The 22,500-nt window shown below is 41.3% G+C and overlaps 1 long non-coding RNA gene across 1 annotated transcript in view; it reads right to left on the reverse strand.

Moving 5' to 3' along the window:
* Nucleotides 1-2,862: 2,862 nt before the first annotated feature.
* LOC143274942 (uncharacterized) overlaps nucleotides 2,863-22,500 on the reverse strand; it is a 23,370-nt gene continuing 3,732 nt past the window's right edge. The window contains exon 2 of the long non-coding RNA XR_013053329.1: nucleotides 2,863-3,052. This is a non-coding gene — a long non-coding RNA (uncharacterized LOC143274942). The remainder of the gene's footprint in view (nucleotides 3,053-22,500) is intronic.

Below are 22,500 nucleotides of genomic sequence, written 5' to 3' on the forward strand. Positions count from 1 at the left end.
GTGCCACAGGTGATTGAGTGCCACAGGTGATTGAGTGCCACAGGTGACTGAGTGCCACAGGGGACTGAGTGCCACAGGTGATTGAGTGCCACAGGGGACTGAGTGCCACAGGTGATTGAGTGCCACAGGGGACTGAGGACGCCAAGAAGAAAAAGAAAACAAGAACAAGAACAACAACAAACAAACAGGAAGAATAAGAACAAGAACAAGAATAGCAAGATCACCGTGGACCTATAATGACCATACTGATGGCAGCAACATTGCACCGTTCATGTTTGTCTGTGTGCCGTGTTCAGAACCACGTGTCTCTGCTCTGGAAACAACCTGGCTGCCACCAGCGCCCTCTTCAGGCAAGCTGCCAAGTGTAAAGCAGCTTGAATGCGCCCAGTGTGAAAGCATGGGCACCTGCTGCATGATGCCACCTGCCGTAGCCGCGACAACAGTGACTTCAGAATCACCAGTCATACGAGGAGCCGGCGGGCGCAATAGCTGAGTGGTTCAAGCATTGGACTTTCAATCTGAGAGTCCGAGGTTCGAATCTCGGTAATAGAATAGAACTGAATAGAATAGAATATGTCTTTATTACCAAGTGTACCTGGGTCACAAGGAATATTGGGGGGCAGGGGGTGGTGGTGGAGATAGCACATAACAAGATACGAACATAAATTGAAAATCATACACAAACACAGATATAGCAGAAATTAGGATACATACAAGTGCATATCAATATAAAAACTTGTGCATACTCACACATGCACGCACTGCACACACACACACACACACACACACACACACACACACACACACACTCACACACACACACACAGAGGTGTTCTCAACACTGTTGTGATTTAGCCTAATTTTTGTTAATTTTCAGTATCAGATTCAAATCACTGAGTTCAAACTGCTCAAATTATTCGTGGAATACATGTGTAAGTGTTTTGTGGTGGACATTTTTCAATAGTTGGGGGAAAAAAAGGCTTTCTGTGAACCTGATTGTGATTGTAGCTGTTTTCTGTGAACACTCCCTGACCACTCCCTGACCAGCACACTCAGGTAACGAACAGTGACTTTTCCGGACTGTGTTTTGTTTAATTATTTTTGTTAATACAGTCATCATATTGACCTGTCACAACAAAATGTGTGCACAAACATTGCAAGAAATCAACGTGGTCATATGGTAAATGTTTGTTAAACAAAGATTTCCGTATATCCCCCCATGGCATATTAAGTACAATGTGGAAACACAATACTATGGCACCATCTGTTCTATATACGTTGTTCATTGTTCATTGTCCAGTATCCTTAGGATAACTACTTATCAAAGCAGATAATGGATGAACAATAAGATTTAAAACTTTTACCAACCTTTGATTCAACTCAGAAACGTTTCTTTTGTGGTCAGGAAGAACTGTGTGTGTGGAGAAACAGTCTGTGTTTCGGTACTCCGCCATTGTCAATGATGATATCCAGATTCAGATATCGGATTTTGACTCTTCCAACAACATTTTGACCACTTTCCCATTACTAATTGATTTCCCCCCACCGAGCAATCTGTGCAAAACTGTGATGAGAGTTTTTTTGTGGTTCAGTCAAAAGTATAACTTTAAGCCTTTACTTCAAGCTATACGCACGTGGCACCTTCCTGTGCCAGGGCACTGACTGCTCCACGTGGACACAGAGGAGTGTGAGCAACTTAAAACCTGTGTCACCACTTTTGTGAACAACAAAGACGTTCAGCAACTGGCGACGTCCCTGCTGGAAACCCCCGTCACCTTTGTCCAGTCTTTTCCAGACGTTGTGTGTCTGAGGCCACCGGACGACGTGTCACTGCCCCGCTTCGCTGCAGGCCCCACACCTCCCTCTTCCCATCCTGACGGCAGCCTGTTGCACTGTGACCATGCTACAGAGAGCGGTGTTGTCGTTCTTCCTCCCACACCAGTCATCACTTCACACAGTCCTGACACCATTAGTCGGGATATGGTCCCCAACGATGTCACACTTGTCTTCGCTTCACACAGCCCTGACACCGTGAGTCAGGACACAGTCCCCAACGACGTCACACCTGTCATCGCTTCACACAGCCCTGACACCGTGAGTCAGGACACAGTCCCCAACGACGTCACACCTGTCATCGCTTCACACAGCCCTGACACCATGAGTCAGGACACAGTCCCCAACGACGTCACACCTGTCATCGCTTCACACAGCCCTGACACCATGAGTCAGGAAAGTCCCCGAAGACGTCACCACACCTGTCATCGCTTCACACAGCCCTGACACCGTGAGTCAGGACACAGTCCCCAACGACGTCACACCTGTCATCGCTTCACACAGCCCTGACACCATGAGTCAGGAAAGTCCCCGAAGACGTCACCACACCTGTCATCGCTTCACACAGCCCTGACACCGTGAGTCAGGACACAGTCCCCAACGACGTCACACCTGTCATCGCTTCACACAGCCCTGACACCATGAGTCAGGAAAGTCCCCGAAGACGTCACCACACCTGTCATCGCTTCACACAGCCCTGACACCGTGAGTCAGGACACAGTCCCCAACGACGTCACACCTGTCATCGCTTCACACAGCCCTGACACCATGAGTCAGGAAACAGTCCCCGAAGACGTCACCACACCTGTCATCGCTTCACACAGCCCTGACACCGTGAGTCAGGACACAGTCCCCAACGACGTCACACCTGTCATCGCTTCACACAGCCCTGACACCATGAGTCAGGAAAGTCCCCGAAGACGTCACCACACCTGTCATCGCTTCACACAGCCCTGACACCGTGAGTCAGGACACAGTCCCCAACGACGTCACACCTGTCATCGCTTCACACAGCCCTGACACCGTGAGTCAGGACACAGTCCCCAACGACGTCACACCACGCAGCCATGTGTCACCCAGTAAACAATCAAGAAGTACCGCCGACGAACTTTCTGTTTCACACCAAAGGGGCACAGAAAGAAACCCTCCAACACACGTGCCCGTTCTCGCCTGATAAGAGATGAACTTCAGTATCTTGAGACTACCGTTGATAATGTCACTGAAACACAACGTGAGTCTGAGTGTGCAATTATTTCACTGATAAATGACGAAAAATGTGCGATTAAAAATAAACTACGTGCACTAATCCAAAACAAGATAGACATGCTTTGTCATTCTGTTGAAACATTAAATGAAAAAATATTGACTTTACAACAAACAACTGACATCCTTTCAAAAGAAAATCACTCTCTGAAAACACAGCTTGGGAACCTGCAGTCAGACTTAAAGAAAATGAAACGTTCCACTGTGACTTTAGCTAACCATGCTGTACACAGGTTTCACTGGACGATAATGTTTTCCATTTATCCAAAGATGAAACACCAACCAAAAAATGTTCTGTTGTTTTGACTGACACATCACCATCTTGTGAGAAACCTACTGACCCTAGTGATGAACAGGTACAGCTGACCCCCACTCTACCCAAAAAGACAGTGACAAAGATCTTCCCGATCTGCATATACATACATCACCAAAATGTAATGCACAGAATTTATCATACAATGTTCCAACATACAACTCTTTTCAAACTCTAGTGGATAGTGAAGTAAATGAGAAAGATGATATAAAAATGCAAGCAAAACCACAAAAGATTACAACACCAAATAAAGACTCCAAAAATGACGGGAACAAAAATGTACCTCCTTCATTTTTACGTGCATCGGAAAACAATACTTCTGCCATTAACTTCCCTGTGAAAACTGCTGTTCTGCTCCTTGGGGATTCTATACTGAAGTATATAAATGCTAGGAAACTGACTCCACGAGGGGAATTTATGTACAAAGTCTGTATTCCTGGCTTAACGGTTAGGCAGTTGACAAACTCCCTGCACACAATGAGCGCATTCTGTACATACTGTTCTGATACATGTCGGTGTAAACAGCTGCCCCGCTGGCCCTGTGTCGAAACGATCTTGGGCAGAACTGATCACTGCCTGCCAAAATGCCTTCCCCGCTTCTTCTGTTGTGCTCAGTTCTATTATTCCTGCTAAAGGGCGTCATAACTTGAATAACGCCATCATCCCCTCAAATCGAAATCTCCATTCAGTGAGCAAAGACATGGATGTCACCTTTATTGACAATCATGAAACTTTCACAGCATCATCAGGATCTCCCCGACTCGCCCTGTACCAAAACCTGACGCATCCGAGTGAAAAAGGCACAATAAAATTAGCAATGAATTTAAAGCAGGTTTTTCGACAAGTACAGAAATATACCATGGTCACAGACCTTATGAAACTCGTGGACGACCCGAGTACTTTTACCCAGATCACCACAATCAGAATCAGGAACCAAATGCTCACAATGAAGTGAACTATCACCACACCGGTGATAGTACTCATGTGGCACAGAACAGAGCTGGCCCCACTCAGTTTTACCAACAGCCTATTGGTCAGGACACATGCCCACCTCCTCCTTTCACTTCCCCTCCCTCCCCAGACATCGTTTTCAGCAAGCACCTCCATCGTCCCACCAAGAGGCCCCTCCCAACCCATTCACGAACTCAGAAAATGTTTACCAGAGGTCTATGTCCCGTCAGTACATCCCTCCCTTTCAAACACCATATTCTGAAAACACACATGCGAGGTCATTGTCACGTCCCCACACTCAGCTAGCCTCCACATTTAATACAGATAACCAAGAACCTAACTTCATTCATTCTTCACCTAACACACGAACGAATTATCCCACAAATGTCCCCAGTGAACACCAACACCAAACACACAACCATGCCTCCAGACAAGCTGGCATCATAACTGACCAGTTACATCCATTTGCTGTGCACTTAATATGATGGCCTCTCAGTTCATATCACAGCAACAAACAATTGTATGATTCATACCACGGAATATCACGCCGTTCCACATAACGGTTGTAATCTTTCTTTTCTTGCTTTCTTTCTTCTTCCTCTTCTTCTCTCTGCATAGTAGCGGTGCTACAGTTTGTTGTTCCTACAGACCTGAATTCCATATCAAGCGCAATCAAGTCCTCGTCCCATCCAACTTACCCTTTTGTATTCACACACACACACACACACACACACACACACACACACACACACACACATATATATATATATATATATATATATATATATATATATATCTTGTATTACTGATGATATAAATTTTGTCTATAATTTTGAGATTGTTGAAAGCGGTATTTTGTTTAACATAGTTTCCATACTTTTGAATTATCGATTCTCCTTTTGAATTTGGACTTTTTTCCCAAGTCCACATTACTTCATTGTAAATTTAGATTGACATTTTGTGCACGTGTGTGATTGTGCTTAATCGTGTTTAAATCATACTTCATCGGGTACCGTAATCTGAAATAGCTTGTTACTGAGCTGTGAAGTTTATGCTATTTGCGTGTAACTTAATTATCTGCAAAAAATTGCTTGACATTGTTTGCGAATACATTGTCAGTTTGTATTTATATAATCTGTCAACTCGGTCAGCTAGGATAATATTGTTGTTTGTTGTTGTTTTTTTCCTCAAAGGTCTATTATTTTAAAACTGTTCTATAATCCTTATATTCCCAAATAATTAAACCATGTCACTTACTTGTGACTTGTGGCCAACCAAGCAAGGACTCCGCATATGTTATTTAAACATAAACAATGCAACAAACAAGAAGGACGATATAGCAACCATTCTTCATAACACTGGAAATCCATTTCATATATTCTGTTTTGCTGAATTCCGACTCTCTTCTAACGTAACAGATGCTGATATGCACATGCCAGGGTACCAAATTATCCGCTCAGATCCAACTAAGCCTAAAACTACTGGTTTACTTTTGTATTTTGCTTTCACGTTAAGATGTAAGAGATTAAACAGTCTTGGGGTTTTGATGTAGAATCAGTTTGGGTAGATATTAAGATTAATGGTAATAATACTCTTATAGTGGGGTTTGTATACAGAAATCCATCAGAAAATGTAGAATGGGAGGATAGATTTAGTTCTGTAATGGATGAGGAGATAATGTTAAATTATGAAACTATTATTCTAGGTGATTTCAATATAGATTTGCTTAAACCAAAACCAAAGTGGCACCACAATTACTCTATGCATGGTTTAGAACAATTAATTGACAGACCAACACGCATTACTGAAAACACAAATACGTTGATAGATCACATTTACACAACCACAAAACAACACATTGTAGAGGTATGTGTTCCACCTTGTGGTAGTAGTGATCATTTCCCAGTCTGTCTCACCTGGTTTAAGAATCGTGTTAAAATTCCAAAGGTAGGACATAAAACTATATTTTATAGGAGTTTTAAGAACTTTAAAAATGATGATTTTCTCTCGGATTTAGCAAACTCATCTTTAGATTATGTATATCAGTTAAGAGATCCTGATGAAGCTGTCGAATTTTGGATAAATACATTCTCTTCTGTATATAACAAACATGCACCATTTATTAGGAAAAGAGTTAGACAAGAAACAAAAACACCATGGATAACAAAAGAAATTGACATTGAAATTCATTATAGAGATTATTTGTAGATGTATGGATCAAATGAACAATGTAAGAAACAAAGAAATAAAGTAAACGCTATGAAACGTAAATCGAAATATAATTATTTTCAGAAAATGTTAGTAAATACAAAAGATTCTCGTCTAATTTGGAAAGCCATCAACAAGTTGAATAATAAACATGTGGGGAAAAGACAACAAAACATCACTGATGTAACAGCAGATCAGTTAAATAATCATTTTGCAACCATTGCTGAAAAAAATTATACCAAGCGATAGGACCAGTGAAAATGACCTCTGTATTCTAAAACAGTATATTGACTCAAAGAAAATTCATGTTCCATTTAGTCTTCAACCAATGACTGTCTTTGATGTATGTCAAAGCCTATCACAACTAAAACAATCTGGCACACGAGATTTGGACGGGTTAGATGGACAGATATTAAAGCTTTCTTCCCCTGTTACTGTAGATACTCTGACATATCTTTATAATTTGTGTATCGATAAGAAATGTTTTCCTTCTAAATTCAAGCAGGCTAGAGTCATTCCACTGTACAAATCAGGTGATTCTTCTGAACCATCAAACTATAGGCCAATTTCTGTCCTGTCTGCTCTGTCTAAACCCATTGAAAAACATTTGCAAAAATGTTTATATTCTTATCTCTTTGACAACGACTTAATCCATGAAGACCAGTCTGGTTTCCGTAAAAATCATTCTTGTCATACAGCCCTCATACAACTCACTGACAGTCTTCTACATAACATAAATGAAAATAAATTCACAGGTCTCCTTTTCATAGATTTTGAAAAAGCGTTTGATGTAATCAATCACTCCTTGTTACTACGTAAATTAGAAGCTTATAAATTACCACCAGAGTATATTCACCTTATACAATCTTTTCTTTCTGATAGGAAGCAGTTAATAGCAATAAATAATCAAACCTCAGATTTTACATCTATTAATCATGGAGTACCACAGGGATCCATCTTAGGACCAATTTTATTCTCCACTTATGTTAATGACTTACCTTGTTATATGAAATGTAAATGTGAAATGTTTGGAGATGACACATCCTTACATTCAAGCAATTCAGACGCCAGTAAACTAACTAACTAATGAACTCCAAGATGATATTCAGAAACTTAATGACTGGACACACTTGAATCACATGTCCTTGAATGCTCAGAAAACGAAGTGCATGTATGTATGTGCAAGACAAAAAAGACAAAAAATGAAACATAACTTCAAACCACTATTCCTAGGCGTCCAAAAAATTGAAGAGGTAGATTCACATAAAATTCTGGGTGTCATTATTGATAAAGATCTACCTTGGACTGATCATACGAAGTACTTAAGTAAACGTCTCTCAAATAGAATACTTCAACTAACAAAAATCAAAAAGATCCTTAATGTCCATTCACGAAAGCTCTTTTTCTGTGCACATATTCTGCCAGTAATCGATTATGCATCAACTTTATGGGACAGCTGTAGCCTCTCAAACTTGAAGTTTATTCACCGTATGTATAAAAGAGCACTGAAAATAGTATTGTTGAAACCGAACTCCCTGACCCCAATGGACGATAAACAACTTAATATATTATCCTTTCACAACAGGCTGTACTTCAACAAAGCTGTTTGCATGCATAATGTTATGTATGGAAATGCTCAAAAAAAGATTGCAGACACATTTAAAACTAATGAACACAGACACAACCACATGCTCTGCATACCCAGACCAAGAAACAACCTTTACAAATCCAGCTTTCTGTATTTTGGTGGAAAATTATGGAATAATCTCCCACTCACTCTGAAAAGTATCGTAAATAAAACCGTGTTTAAGAAAAATCTGAAGAATCACCTCATTGAAAATAATTAACAGTAATACAAATTTTGACCTGTTAGTCTAATATTCCTATTAATTGTGAAATGTTTTGTATATGCTTGTGTTGGCAAGGATTTTGCACTAAATTGGGGAACATGTGCATGTGGATGGGGTGGGCATGGTGTAATTGTGTCCGAGAATTTGTATTCGGTGGGGGTGTGTGTGTGTGTGTGTGTGTGTGTGTGTGTGTGTGTGTGTGTATGAAATGTAAATGCAATTTTGTATTTCTTTATCACAATATTTTTGCATATATATATATATATATATATATATGTATGTATTTTGTTGTTGTTGTTGCTCTTCATCTGCTTGTTTCTTCTCTCTCTCTTCTCTGATGGTAATTCAGGGGCGGCTTTTGTAATTCCTTCATTATAATAGAAAAATTATACTATATTGGTAGACAATATTCCATTTTCACAGCTGAACATATAGCCATACTTATGGCCTTAAATTATATTTCAGACATTCCGAAAACTGTAAGTGAAATTTTATTATGTGTAGACTCAAAGTCAGTACTACAAGCTATAGAATCTTCAAATTCAAAGAAGCGAATTGAGATGACAATGGAAATAAAACATAAAAAATTATTCACCGCAACTGACAAAACAGGGCATTAAAATAACTTTCTGTTGGGTACCTTCGCACTGTGGAATATCTTCAAATGAGTGGGTAGACCAAGCAGCTAGAAGAGCAGCACGTAATTTCGAAGGCGCAGTACAACTTGACAGCCAGTTAGATCTGCATGAATGCATTAGTTGTATAGAAAATATATCTAGAAATCGATTTCAGAAATTACTTATAGATTCAAATAATCAATATTACCACTGTTGTGTAAACACAAAGAATGCAGCTAATCCCAAACATTTTCTAAATTCGACACTAGCAGCACATTCAAGACAAATTGCAAGTCTAATGTATAGAATTCGTTTAAATGCCTTTCGTACAAAATTTTCTAAAAATATAAAATGTATATGCGGTAAGCAAATAACTGTAAGCCATCTACTCATTCATTGTCCGAGCATAAGACCGTTAATTCCAAAAGATGTAGTTGATGACTTTTCTTCCAATATTTCATTAGCCACTGAAAAGATTTTGAATGATTATTCATTGCTTAGAATGTTTTCAGAAATTTTAAACTCCAGTCCAGTTGGTATCCTCCTCTGATGTATTATAATTAATGTTGTTATTTATATTTACATTGTTGTAGGTTAATACTTGTTGATATGCATATACATATTCTCCCTCCTATGACACCTCATTCAATACACACCACAATCTCTTTAGACTTTTTCTTATAATAATATACCTTTCCTCTGATACATAACATGAACACTTTTTTACACTAATATTCACATGCACTCCCTTTCCTTTATCCACTACTTTACTCCTTTCCGTCTAAAAACACTTATAGTGAATAGACGTTAAACTGAAGATAACACACACGCACACGCGCGCGCGCGCGTGCGCGCGTGCGCGCGTTTGAACAGAAGCTACATATTACATGTGGATGGGGCTGATGACTAGATCTTCATGTAGATGATTGTTGATTGCACAATTCTATTCATCATACTGGATTTGTTCGAGAGACAGGGCATTGACTGTTTTGGGGAAAAAGCTTTTGGCGAAGCGATTGGGTTTCGTCCTTATACTTCTGTACCCTCGACCAGAGGGGAGCATCTCGAAAATCCCAAAAGCTGGATTTGATTCGTCCTGGCTGACTGATTTTGCTTTTTTGAGTAGCCGCTTATAATGTATGTCTTCTAGCCTTCGCTGGCTATCGTGGGTCCTACACGACCCAGAAGGGTACATAAACGCAAATATCTCAGCCAATTCTTAATATTTTTCTACGAAATTTCAGAAGTGCTTCCTACACCTAAAAGGCCAACTTTTGCCCCAAAAAATGGAGAAAAAAAATCATCAATTAGTTAATGAGTAATTAAAGGTGGCGTTTTAACCTCACACGGACGCTTGTGTGGGTCGTGTATGACCCATGCTTTTTAAAGAGGAAAAAACGTGGTCACCCCTCGAAAGCTTGTGTGGGTCATGCACGACCCATACCTTTTTAATAGTGATTTCAGAAGGTTTAATTTGCAATTAGTGAAGGAAACTAAAGAAGTTTTACTTTCAATATCCTCACTTCCCCACTACTCTCCCCTCCCCGCCCCGTCCCTTTCGCCTGTCTTCAGCTATAACCCCCTTCCATCCCTTTCTCTAACAGCATGTACCTGTGTGACTGAATATCTTTCATTGTGCGTGTATAGGATGCTATGCGTCATCTCTCTCTTTCTGTCTCGCTGTCTGTCTGTCTGTCTGTCTCTCTCTCTCCCTCTCTCTCTCTCTCTCTCTCTATTTATCAAAGTCAATCCAGGACAGTCTCCTAAATAATAAGAAAAACAGCAGTAAGTTTTGGGATACGATTCGAAAAGCGCGAAGCACGAAAAAGGCCCAACCCGACATAGAACTAGATGCATGGAAAAAGCATTTTGGAAAAGTTTTCGGAGCAAAGGAAGCAGACGCTCTTCCTCATGACGTAACTGAACAGAACAGGACAGAAGAAAGGGTTGTCCCAGAACTCGATAGTGACATCACAGAAAAAGAAGTACGAGATGCAATTAAAAACATTAAGCTGGGCAAAGCAGCTGGGTTAGATGAAATCTGTGGAGAATTTTTGAAATATGCTGAAGACTCTGTTTCCCCTTTTCTGACAAAATTATTTAACAAACTGTACGATACCGGTTATTTCCCTTTGGGTTGGTGCAAATCAATTATAATTCCACTTTTCAAAAAAGGAGACGAAACCAATCCAGATAACTACAGAGGCATAGCTTTACTTAGTGTTGTAGGGAAGGTATTTACGGCCATTTTGAACAAAAGATTGTGCCACTGGGCTGAAAATGAAAGCAAAATCAGTAAAGAACAGGCAGGTTTCCGTAAAAACTATTCGACAATTGACCATATTTTTACCTTGACCACAATAATAAAAAACAAATTAAACAGTAAAAGAGGAGGAAAGGTATATGCTGCCTTCGTAGACTACCGCAAAGCTTTTGACACTGTTGACCGAAATAAATTGTGGATGACACTAGAAAATGCAAGAGCATCCTCTAAGCTAATTAACATGTTAAAGGCCATGTACAGTTCTGTTAGAGCCTGTGTGAGGTGGGGTGGAAATATGACCGATTTTTTCAATTGTCCCCAAGGGGTTAAACAAGGTTGTCTCCTCAGCCCAATAATCTTTTCACTTCTGATATCTGAAGTTGCAGATTTTGTGAGACAGTGGGGAAGACATGGTATCCAGTTAATACCCGGTTCTGATGAAATTTATTCGTTGTTATTTGCAGATGATATCGTTCTGTTGTCGTCAACTCCGGGTGGGCTGCAAAACCAAATTAATAATTTAGAAAAGTCTTCAAGGGAACTGGGACTTACGGTGAATTTGGATAAAACCAAAATAATGATTTTTAGGAAAGGGGGGTATGCTTCTAACATAGAAAAATGGACATATGGAGGAAACACAATTGAAATAGTAAACAAGTACAAATACTTAGGGTTCACACTCACTACTAAGCTGTCAGAAACTTGTGCTTGTGAGGAATTTGCAAGTAAGCAAAAAATAAAATACTTGACATTCTAAAAACAATGTGGGCACTTGGCAATCTAAATACAAAGGTATTCTTTCAGCTTTTCGATGCACAAGTAAAACCAATGTTACTGTACGCAGCGGAGATATGGGGTTTAGTTAAAGTAGACGTCATTGAATCGGCGCATTTATTTGCATGCAAAAGATTACTCAGTGTATCAAACAAGACACCAAATTATATGGTATACGGAGAGACCGGTCGATACCCTCTCTTTATTGACTCGACTGTATCATGTGTTCGCTACTGGTTGAAACTGACCAGGATGCCACTTTCACGATTTCCGAAACAGGCTGAATCGATGCTGAAGAATTCTCTAGACAGAAATGACAAGACGTCAGAAAATTGGCTTGGTAAAATTAAAGCATGCTTAGAGATGTGTGGTTTCCCTGATGTATGGATGAACCAGGGTACTGAAAATGAATTCGCCTTCTTAAAGTCTCTTAAACAAAAACTGATAGACAAATTTAAAATGGACTGGTTTTCTAAACTTTGTAGTAGTGACAGATTTTCTATTTATCGATCATTTAAAACAGATTTTCATTCAGAACTTTACTTGGACAATATCACTATCAAACGTTTCAGAGATACCTTGATAAGATTGCGACTTGGTCTAAACGAGCTTGGTATAAATAGAAGATTCCAGAACGCGGATGTAAACCGTTTCTGCCCGTTTTGTCCTGGCACCCTGGAAGATGAATACCATTTCATTTTTGTGTGTCCTAAATACGGTCATATCCGTCAGAAATATATTCTAGAGTTTATAAATATCAACGACAATACATTGTTTCCTATTCTACAAACCCCATGTATTACCTCCCAGAGAAATCTTGCTATGTACACTTATTACGCCTTAAAATTTAGAGACGAATTTACACAATGAATGAATTAGTATAACTATAAACATGATGAGGACGAACATGCTATGTATTTTTCATCCAGTTATCGGCTACTCACGTACAGTACACCTTTTTTTTCTTTTTTCTTTTTTTTCTTTTTGTGTGTGTGTGTGTGTGTGTGTTTGTGTGTTTGTGTGTGAAGAGCGATCGAATTGCCCCATTGTATCCCCCACCCCTTTGTGTATGGGCCGGTGGCCTTCACAATTAAACCTGTGTCAGTGTCAGTGTCAGTGTCAGTGTCTCTCTATTTATCTATCTAGCTAGCTAGCTATCTCTGTGTACATAAGTATGGTTTGTATGTATGTGCATGTGGTGTTATGCGTTTGTATGTGTGATCAGTTGTGTGTGCGTGTGTGTGAGTGTGTGAGAAAGAGAGAGAGAGAGAGAGAGAGAGAGAGAGAGTGTGTGTGTGTGTGTGTGTGTGTGTGTGTGTGTGTGTGTGTGTGTGCGTGTGTGTGAATGCGTGAGCATGTGTTTCTTCTGAGTGTATGTGTTTGTGTGAGTCTGTGTGTGCGTGTGCGAGCGCAGTTTCAGTTTCAGTAGCTCAAGGAGGCGTCACTGCGTTCGGACAAATTCATATACGCTACACCACATCTGCCAAGCAGATGCCTGACCAGCAGCGTAACCCAACGCGCTTAGTCAGGCCTTGAGAGAAAAAAAAAGGTGAATAAATAATAGATTTTTTTAAAAAGTGAATAAATAATAGATTTAAAAAAATACTACCACTACTAATAATATGTATGAGGCGCAAAAACGTGATGAAGTCAACTATAAGCGTACATAAATAAATATTTTTTTTTTTAAAGGTAGTAATAATAATAATAATAATAAATAAATAAATAAATAAAACAACAATGATGATAAATAAGCAAATAAATGTAAAACATGGAGACACACATTCACACACACACCGACATATGCATAACAGATATGCACCAAATCTGCAGTTTCACAGATATGAAAGCACAGTCAAATACACATAAACGTACACGAGCCCCAACACACACACACACACACACACACACACACACACACATTACCCTGCACCTCCTCTACCCTCCTCCACACACTCATTTCTAGGCTACGTATCGCAGCTTCCACGGCACACACACACACACACACACACACACACACACACACAGACAGATGAACACATACTTGTACAAGCACACACTTATACGCCCATATCCCCCACCCCCAACCCCACACACATATATACAAAGATATATAAAAATTATATATACACACCCGCACGTTCCAATATCCTGTTGCTCCCACAGTGTAGGCATGCATACACTCACATACCTCATCCTCTACACCCCTACCCCCCCCCCCCCCCCCCCCCCCCACCTCACACACACACACATATGCACGTGCACAGAACTCTCCTGACACTTGTGTACACTTACACCCTCGCGCATGTACAAACGCACTCAAACACACAGACCCACACATACACACAAACACACACATACACACACGCACAGAGGCTGCCACTGAGTAGCCGCAAGAGGGATGGAAAAGATCTCTGATGCCAAGAACGTGGCGTCTAGTGTGTTGCTCAGTCTATTGTATTTGGAAAAGCCCACAGAGACTGTTCCGTTTTGAAGAAATTTGCGCAATGTTGGTTTGGAAATCATGCCGATATTTGTTTGATTTGCAAAGCATCGTGCTCTACCATTCATGTTAGCCTTACGGCCGCTCCCTCTCTCTGCTTTTATTTCTTTGAGACGATCGATGGTGTGATGGCCTTGTACCTGTTCTTTTTTATATTCTTTGACTTTTCTGAGGATTTCCGATTTTCCTAGATGTAGGCCGCTCGTTGGTGTTGCGTTACCAGCAAGTCTGTCAGCTCGCTGATTTCCCTTAACACCTGCATGTCCCGGGCAGTATGACCATGTGAGTTTTTTAATCTGAAAGTTGCGCATTGCCTTATGCCACTCTGGGCTTCCCATTCCTTTTTCAATTTTCTGTATGAGGTTCATTGAGTCGGTTAGAATCATGGCATGTTGGTTTCCGGGCATATGGATGGACGATAGCCACTGGAGGGCATGTGTCACAGCTTCAACTTCATCGTTAGGCTGGAGGTTGTGACTTTGTTGGCAGCATCTTCTCTTCCGTAATTGTTTTTCCATTTTGTTTCGCAGTGAATCCCCAACCGGATTGGTCTTTGGTGACTGAGCCATCTGTGTATATGATGATGTCCTCTCCTTTACTGTTTTCTTCTATTAGTAGCTTCACTTCCGCATCAGTTTTGCCCTCTGGCCATTCCGGACAATGTCTTCCTAGAGTGGGTGAAATGGCTGTGTTGAATAGATGGTTGAGATTTTCGGGGTTTTTCTCCCATTCTTTTGTTTCTTTCAGGTCTTGTAGTCGGCATACTAGCTGGATTGTGTCTTCTGCCTGCCCCATCCATGATCTTCCTCGTCCTAGACGGCTGCCTTTTGGTTCTTTGACTGCGTCATGCAGTGGGTTTTGAGGGTTTTCTAATGCTTTGAAGTATGTCTTAACCTGTTCTAACTTGTTTCTGGCCTGCACTGAAGGAAGGTCAAGCAGGTATCTCATGGTTTCTGTGGGCGTCTTTTGTTGTTCCAATGATCAGCCTCATAGCTTCATTTTGAACTCTTTCTAATTTTAGGAGGTTGCTTTGAGATGGTGTTGTTAGCCCAAGTCCGTAGTCGATCACACTGAGGACGAGTGATTGGTATAGCAGGAAGATGTGGCGTTGTTCAATACCTTTGGTTGCCATTGCTTTTAAGACTGAAAGGCCCTTTTTGCATTTGAGAACAGTATTTTCCGTATGTTTTCTGAAGGTCAGCATCCTGTCGAAGTGTATTCCTAGGTAGCGTAGGCATTCAGTTTTCTCGATCTGAATCCCGTCGAATGACACAGGTGGTGGTGATTTGCTCGCGGTTCTGTTGTTGAGGGTGCACAGCAACGTTTGGGCTTTCACTGGATTGATGGAAGATCCTGTGTCTTTGCACCATTGAGCAATATTGTTTAGTTGTTTCTGGACGGCTTTGCGAGCGCATGTGTGTGTAATCAGTTGTTACGATATGTTTTCCCTTTCTATATTTTGTTATAAGCTTTGGAGGAATATAGGCTACAGGTTTTGTCTCTTTACAAAGTATGGGTCGTGCACGACCCACACAAGCTTTGGAGGAATATACAGGTTTTTGTCTCTTTAAAAGGTATGGGTCGTGGACGACCCACATGAGCTTCCGTGTGTAGTCAAAAGCGACAGCCAGTGAAGGTAGAAGGTAAATCAGCCCCGGTAATCTTGGTGGCAGTTTTTACGATTCTGTTAAGGGCTGCAACTTCTGCCTTGGAAATGTTTCCGTACCAAACAGTAATAGCGAAGGTTAGCACACTTTCAATGACTGCTCGGTAGAAATCAACCATGATTTCTGTTTTAATTCCGAACTTTTTGAAGTGCCGAAAAAAGTACAGGCGCTGTTGTGCATTCTTAACAATTTTTTCCGTGTTTTTCTCCCAATTCAAATCGTTGGAAATGATCAGTCCGAGAATTCTGCAGTCGCTGATGATCTCTACTTGCTTGTCTTTAATGACAAGTGGTAAGGGGTCAGATCTGGTCTTCCTGAAATCTAAAATAAATTCTTTGGTTTTTGATACGTTGAGTTCTAAGTTGTTTTGATCACACCAGCTGACAAGTTCCAGTACTTCTTCCCTATATTTTGACTCATCACTGTTCGTAATCAGCCCTTCTAGAGTAGCATCGTCGGCAAACTTGACCATGGTGTTACATTCATTTTGAGTTGCACAGTCATGTGTGAATAGTGAGTACAACAGTGGGGATAGAACACATCCCTGTGGGGTGCCTATGTTGATAATACATGTGGAGGAGGTGAGGTAACCAACTTTACCAACTTGCAGTCTGCATCTTAAAAAATTTAGGATCCATTCACAAATTGATTCAGGCAGCGAGGTCTTTCAGTTTAAAATGTAGTTTTGATGGCACTATTGTGTTGAACGCAGAGCTGTAGTCAATGAAAAGGATCCTGGCATAGTTGTTAGGATTTTCGACATGTCTGAGGACGTGGTAGAGACCTATGCTAATGGCATCTTCAACTGATCAGTTAGCTCTATAGGCGAACTGAAAGGTATCAAAAGATGGAGGAAGGACAGCTATCCCTGTGTCGCCACTGGTCGGCGCCATCTAGAATATTGAATAACGGCGCCTGGTGGGTAAAGGGTGGAGATTTTTCCGATCTCCCAGGTCAACATTTGTGTAGACCTGCTTGTGCCCGAATCCTCTTTGTGTGTATACACAAACAGAAGATCAAATATCATCGCGAAACGCATTCCACAGCAGTCTGGATGACAAGATGGATTCCCACCGACCCTCTACACACCAGAGGACCAGTTCAATACAGTGGTGAAGGTACATTGCGTGTCTGTTTAGTAGTCCACATTTAAGTCCATTACAGCTAATGTGCAGTTTATAGATGAGTATAAAGCGTGTGTATATATGTTGAATATGTATACGGAGCAATGAATAAGTCCCTCACATCTGTTGAACATGTATATTCAGCAATGAATATGTTCCTTACATGTGTTGAACATATCTACAGAGTAATGAACAAGTCCATTACAACTGTTGAACATGTCTCTGGAGCAATGAACAAGTCCATTACACCTGTCGAACATGTCTCTGGAGCAATTAACAAGTCCATTACATCTGTCGAACATGTTTCTGGAGCAATGAACAAGTCCATTACATCTGTCGAACATGTCTCTGGAGCAATGAACAAGTCCATTACAACTGTTGAACATGTCTCTGGAGCAATGAACAAGTCCATTACATCTGTCGAACATGTCTCTGGAGCAATGAACAAGTCCATTACATCTGTCGAACATGTCTCTGGAGCAATGAACAAGTCCATTACATCTGTCGAACATGTCTGTGGAGCAATGAACAAGTCCATTACATCTGTCGAACATGTCTCTGGAGCAATGAACAAGTCCATTACATCTGTCGAACATGTCTGTGGAGCAATGAACAAGTCCATTACATCTGTCGAACATGTCTGTGGAGCAATGAACAAGTCCATTACATCTGTCGAACATGTCTCTGGAGCAATGAACAAGTCCATTACATCTGTCGAACATGTCTGTGGAGCAATGAACAAGTCCATTACATCTGTCGAACATGTCTGTGGAGCAATGAACAAGTCCATTACATCTGTCGAACATGTCTGTGGAGCAATGAACAAGTCCATTACATCTGTCGAACATGTCTCTGGAGCAATGAACAAGTCCATTACATCTGTCGAACATGTCTCTGGAGCAATGAACAAGTCCATTACATCTGTCGAACATGTCTGTGGAGCAATGAACAAGTCCATTACAACTGTTGAACATGTCTCTGGAGCAATGAACAAGTCCATTACACCTGTCGAACATGTCTCTGGAGCAATGAACAAGTCCATTACATCTGTCGAACATGTCTGTGGAGCAATGAACAAGTCCATTACATCTGTCGAACATGTCTGTGGAGCAATGAACAAGTCCATTACATCTGTCGAACATGTCTGTGGAGCAATGAACAAGTCCATTACATCTGTCGAACATGTCTCTGGAGCAATGAACAAGTCCATTACATCTGTCGAACATGTCTGTGGAGCAATGAACAAGTCCATTACATCTGTCGAACATGTCTGTGGAGCAATGAACAAGTCCATTACAACTGTTGAACATGTCTCTGGAGCAATGAACAAGTCCATTACATCTGTCGAACATGTCTCTGGAGCAATGAACAAGTCCATTACATCTGTCGAACATGTCTCTGGAGCAATGAACAAGTCCATTACATCTGTCGAACATGTCTCTGGAGCAGTTAACAAGTCATGAGCTGTTCATGTGCAGCAAATCTATCAAGCAGCCGACAACATCTTTGATCTTTCACGGCTTGAAAATAGTTTTCCACTGGTGATTATATTATATTGTATTGTAGTACTCTTTGTCACAACAGATTTCTCTGTCTGAAATTCGCGCTGAGGGAAAGCGTGTTGCTACAGTGCAGAGTATTTTTTAAAAATATATCTTCTTTTTTTTAAGTTGTCGTTTGTTTGGTTACCCATAACTGTACGTGTATTTGTTTTCTTATCAGAGTGAGTTTTTCTGCAGAACTTTGCCAGTGACAACTCTTTTGTTGCCTTGGGTTCCTTCACGTGCACTAAATACATGCACTAAATACATGCACTAAATACATGCACTAAATACATGCTACGCACAGCACCTCTGTTTATCGTCTCGCCCCAGAGACTAGCGTCCAGACCAGCACTCTAGGTCCAGTGGAAGGGATAAAATACTGGTGTGTGTGTGTCCAGACCAGCACTCTAGGTCCAGTGGAAGGGATAAAATACTGGTGTGTGTGTGTCCAGACCAGCACTCCAGGTCCAGTGGAAGGCATGAAATACTGGTGTGTATGTGTCCAGACCACCACTCTAGGTCTAGTGGAAGGGATGAAATACTGGTGTGAGTGTCCAGACCACCACTCTAGGTCTAGTGGAAGGGATGAAATACTGGTGTGTATGTGTCCAGACCACCACTCTAGGTCTAGTGGAAGGGATGAAATGCTGGTGTGTATGTGTCCAGACCACCACTCTAGGTCTAGTGGAAGGGATGAAATACTGGTGTGAGAGTCCAGACCACCACTCTAGGTCTAGTGGAAGGGATGAAATGCTGGTGTGTATGTGTCCAGACCAGCACTCCAGGTCCAGTGGAAGGCATGAAATACTGGTGTGTATGTGTCCAGACCACCACTCTAGGTCTAGTGGAAGGGATGAAATACTGGTGTGAGAGTCCAGACCACCACTCTAGGTCTAGTGGAAGGGATGAAATACTGGTGTGAGAGTCCAGACCACCACTCTAGGTCTAGTGGAAGGGATGAAATGCTGGTGTGTATGTGTCCAGACCAGCACTCCAGGTCCAGTGGAAGGCATGAAATACTGGTGTGTATGTGTCCAGACCACCACTCTAGGTCTAGTGGAAGGGATGAAATGCTGGTGTGTATGTGTCCAGACCACCACTCTAGGTCTAGTGGAAGGGATGAAATACTGGTGTGAGAGTCCAGACCACCACTCTAGGTCTAGTGGAAGGGATGAAATACTGGTGTGAGTGTCCAGACCACCACTCTAGGTCTAGTGGAAGGGATGAAATACTGGTGTGTATGTGTCCAGACCACCACTCTAGGTCTAGTGGAAGGGATGAAATGCTGGTGTGTATGTGTCCAGACCACCACTCTAGGTCTAGTGGAAGGGATGAAATGCTGGTGTGTATGTGTCCAGACCACCACTCTAGGTCTAGTGGAAGGGATGAAATACTGGTGTGAGAGTCCAGACCACCACTCTAGGTCTAGTGGAAGGGATGAAATACTGGTGTGTGTGTCCAGACCACCACTCTAGGTCTAGTGGAAGGGATGAAATACTGGTCTGTGTGGGATTGCATCCCGTGCGCTCAGATTCTCTCGCTGTCTAAGTGGACGTGTAACCACTGGGCACATCACCACGGCAGCATTGCTAGTGATGCTGTGTGTGTGTGTGTGTGTGTGTGTGTGTGTGTGTGTGTGTTCAGTGCACGTGCGCGTGTGTGTTCAATGCACATGCGTGTGTGCATGTGTGTGCGCGCGCGTATGTATGTATATGTATGTGGGGGCGCGCGCGTGTTTGTGTATATAGGTGTGCCTAACTGAGTCTGTGATCTACGTGTGTTTGTCTGTGCCTCTCAGTAGGTGTGCGTCACGTGTGTGTGTGTGTGTGTGTGTGTGTGTGTGTGTGTGTGTGTGTGTGTGTCTGTGTCTGTGTCTGTGTCTGTGTCCGTGTGTCTGTGCCTCTCAGTAGGTGTGCGTCACGTGCGTGTGCGTGTGCGTGTGTGTGTAACGGTTGCAGTCTGACGACAACAGCCTTCAACGAGAACTGATGGGGAGTTGTCTGACAAAACAGCTGCACAAGTTTTTGCAGGCAACCTTTCGTGTGTGTGTGTGTGTGTGTGTGTGTGTGTGTGTGTGTGTTAGTCTGTCTGTCTGTCTGTCTGTCTGCGTGTAAATGTGTGTGTGTGTGTGTGTGTGTGTGTGTGTGTGTGTGCGTGCGTGTGTGCGTGCGTGCGTTCGTGCGTGCGTATATGTATGTGTGTCTGTCTGTCTGTTTGTCTGCGTGTAAATGTGAGTGTGGGTGGGTGGGTGCGTACGTGCGTGCGTGCGTACATGTGTCTGTCTGTCTCTCTGTCGTTTTGTCTGAGTGTAAATGTGAGTGTATCAAAAAGTATGTAATTTACGTGCGAATTCAGTTGTCAACACAAAAGAAAGTGAAATCAGAGGCACCCTCACAAGGTAAGGTCAGTGGTCTGAGGAACGTTCTGATCGTCACTGACAGTCCGCTGTGGTCCATGAAATCTGTCAACTTCTGGAAACTTAATCCATGATGAAAATACCCGTTGAAATTGCATAGTCACGTACAAGGCACATGACTTGGATAATCAATGCACTAAGAACTGCTCAAATGGTACTGCGCCTTCTACTGTTCAGATAACCACATAATATTACATGAACATCTTTCTCCTGAACAAAGTCTATCAGGTAAACTAATTCCATTATCGATGTCAAACTGGGTGCAAAAAGGAGAACTTGAGTCCGAAGGAACATAAGAACAAACATACAACAAATCTTTATTTTTTCTATATAAAAAAAAAGCTTTTCATCGACTGATTTCCAGCACGCATCGATTTGCATATTGAGTAACATCAAAACATTTCATAAAAGGAATTAATTAATTATTTATCAAGCAAATCACAACCTGATCGCCTTCCATGTTTTGAAAATTTTTTTACAGCAGGGTTACAAAATACTTTAGAACCATGAAATATATCTGCCTGAAAATTTCCATAAATGTTTCCACCAAACAGACAAAATCAAAACCACAAATGAGTGAAACAAAATATTCATCGTCAAGTTAGGACAACAGACCATTTACGTTCCGCTACAGAAACGAGAACGGCAGCTTGACTTCTGGTGACCCTGCGTTTTGCACGGTTTTGTGTGTGTGTGTGTGTGTGTGTGTGTGTGTGTGTGTGAGGGAGAGAGAGAGAGAACACCGAACACTGAACACTTTAATGTCAATAGCTTTACAGCCCTAATGACATGGGGGTTCATAATACAAATAACAACATGCATCAATAGTAATAATATTGATGAAAACCAAATCCAAAACAAACTCAATCAATCTGTGCAACTAAGTGCAGTTCGACCATCCATTCAAAGTAATGTGATGTAGAGAGAAATAAAAAAATAAAAAAACATATATAAATGTATAACATAACTATTTTCTATATGAGAATGACAACACAGATTTCAATTTTCACAATGAACAACACCTGACACTATTTTATTGTTGTTGTTGTTTTTCGTCGCATGTTATTCGCTTCGGCAATATATTTTGCAAGTGACTGTAGTGAAGTTTCCTGATTTAGATTAAGCACTCCAAAAATATCTTAATTCTTTGCTAAATTTGTTTTAAATACAACAC

The sequence above is a fragment of the Babylonia areolata genome, chromosome 29, assembly GCF_041734735.1.
Source record: "Babylonia areolata isolate BAREFJ2019XMU chromosome 29, ASM4173473v1, whole genome shotgun sequence".
In the NCBI taxonomy this organism is placed as follows: Eukaryota; Metazoa; Mollusca; class Gastropoda; order Neogastropoda; family Buccinidae; genus Babylonia; species Babylonia areolata.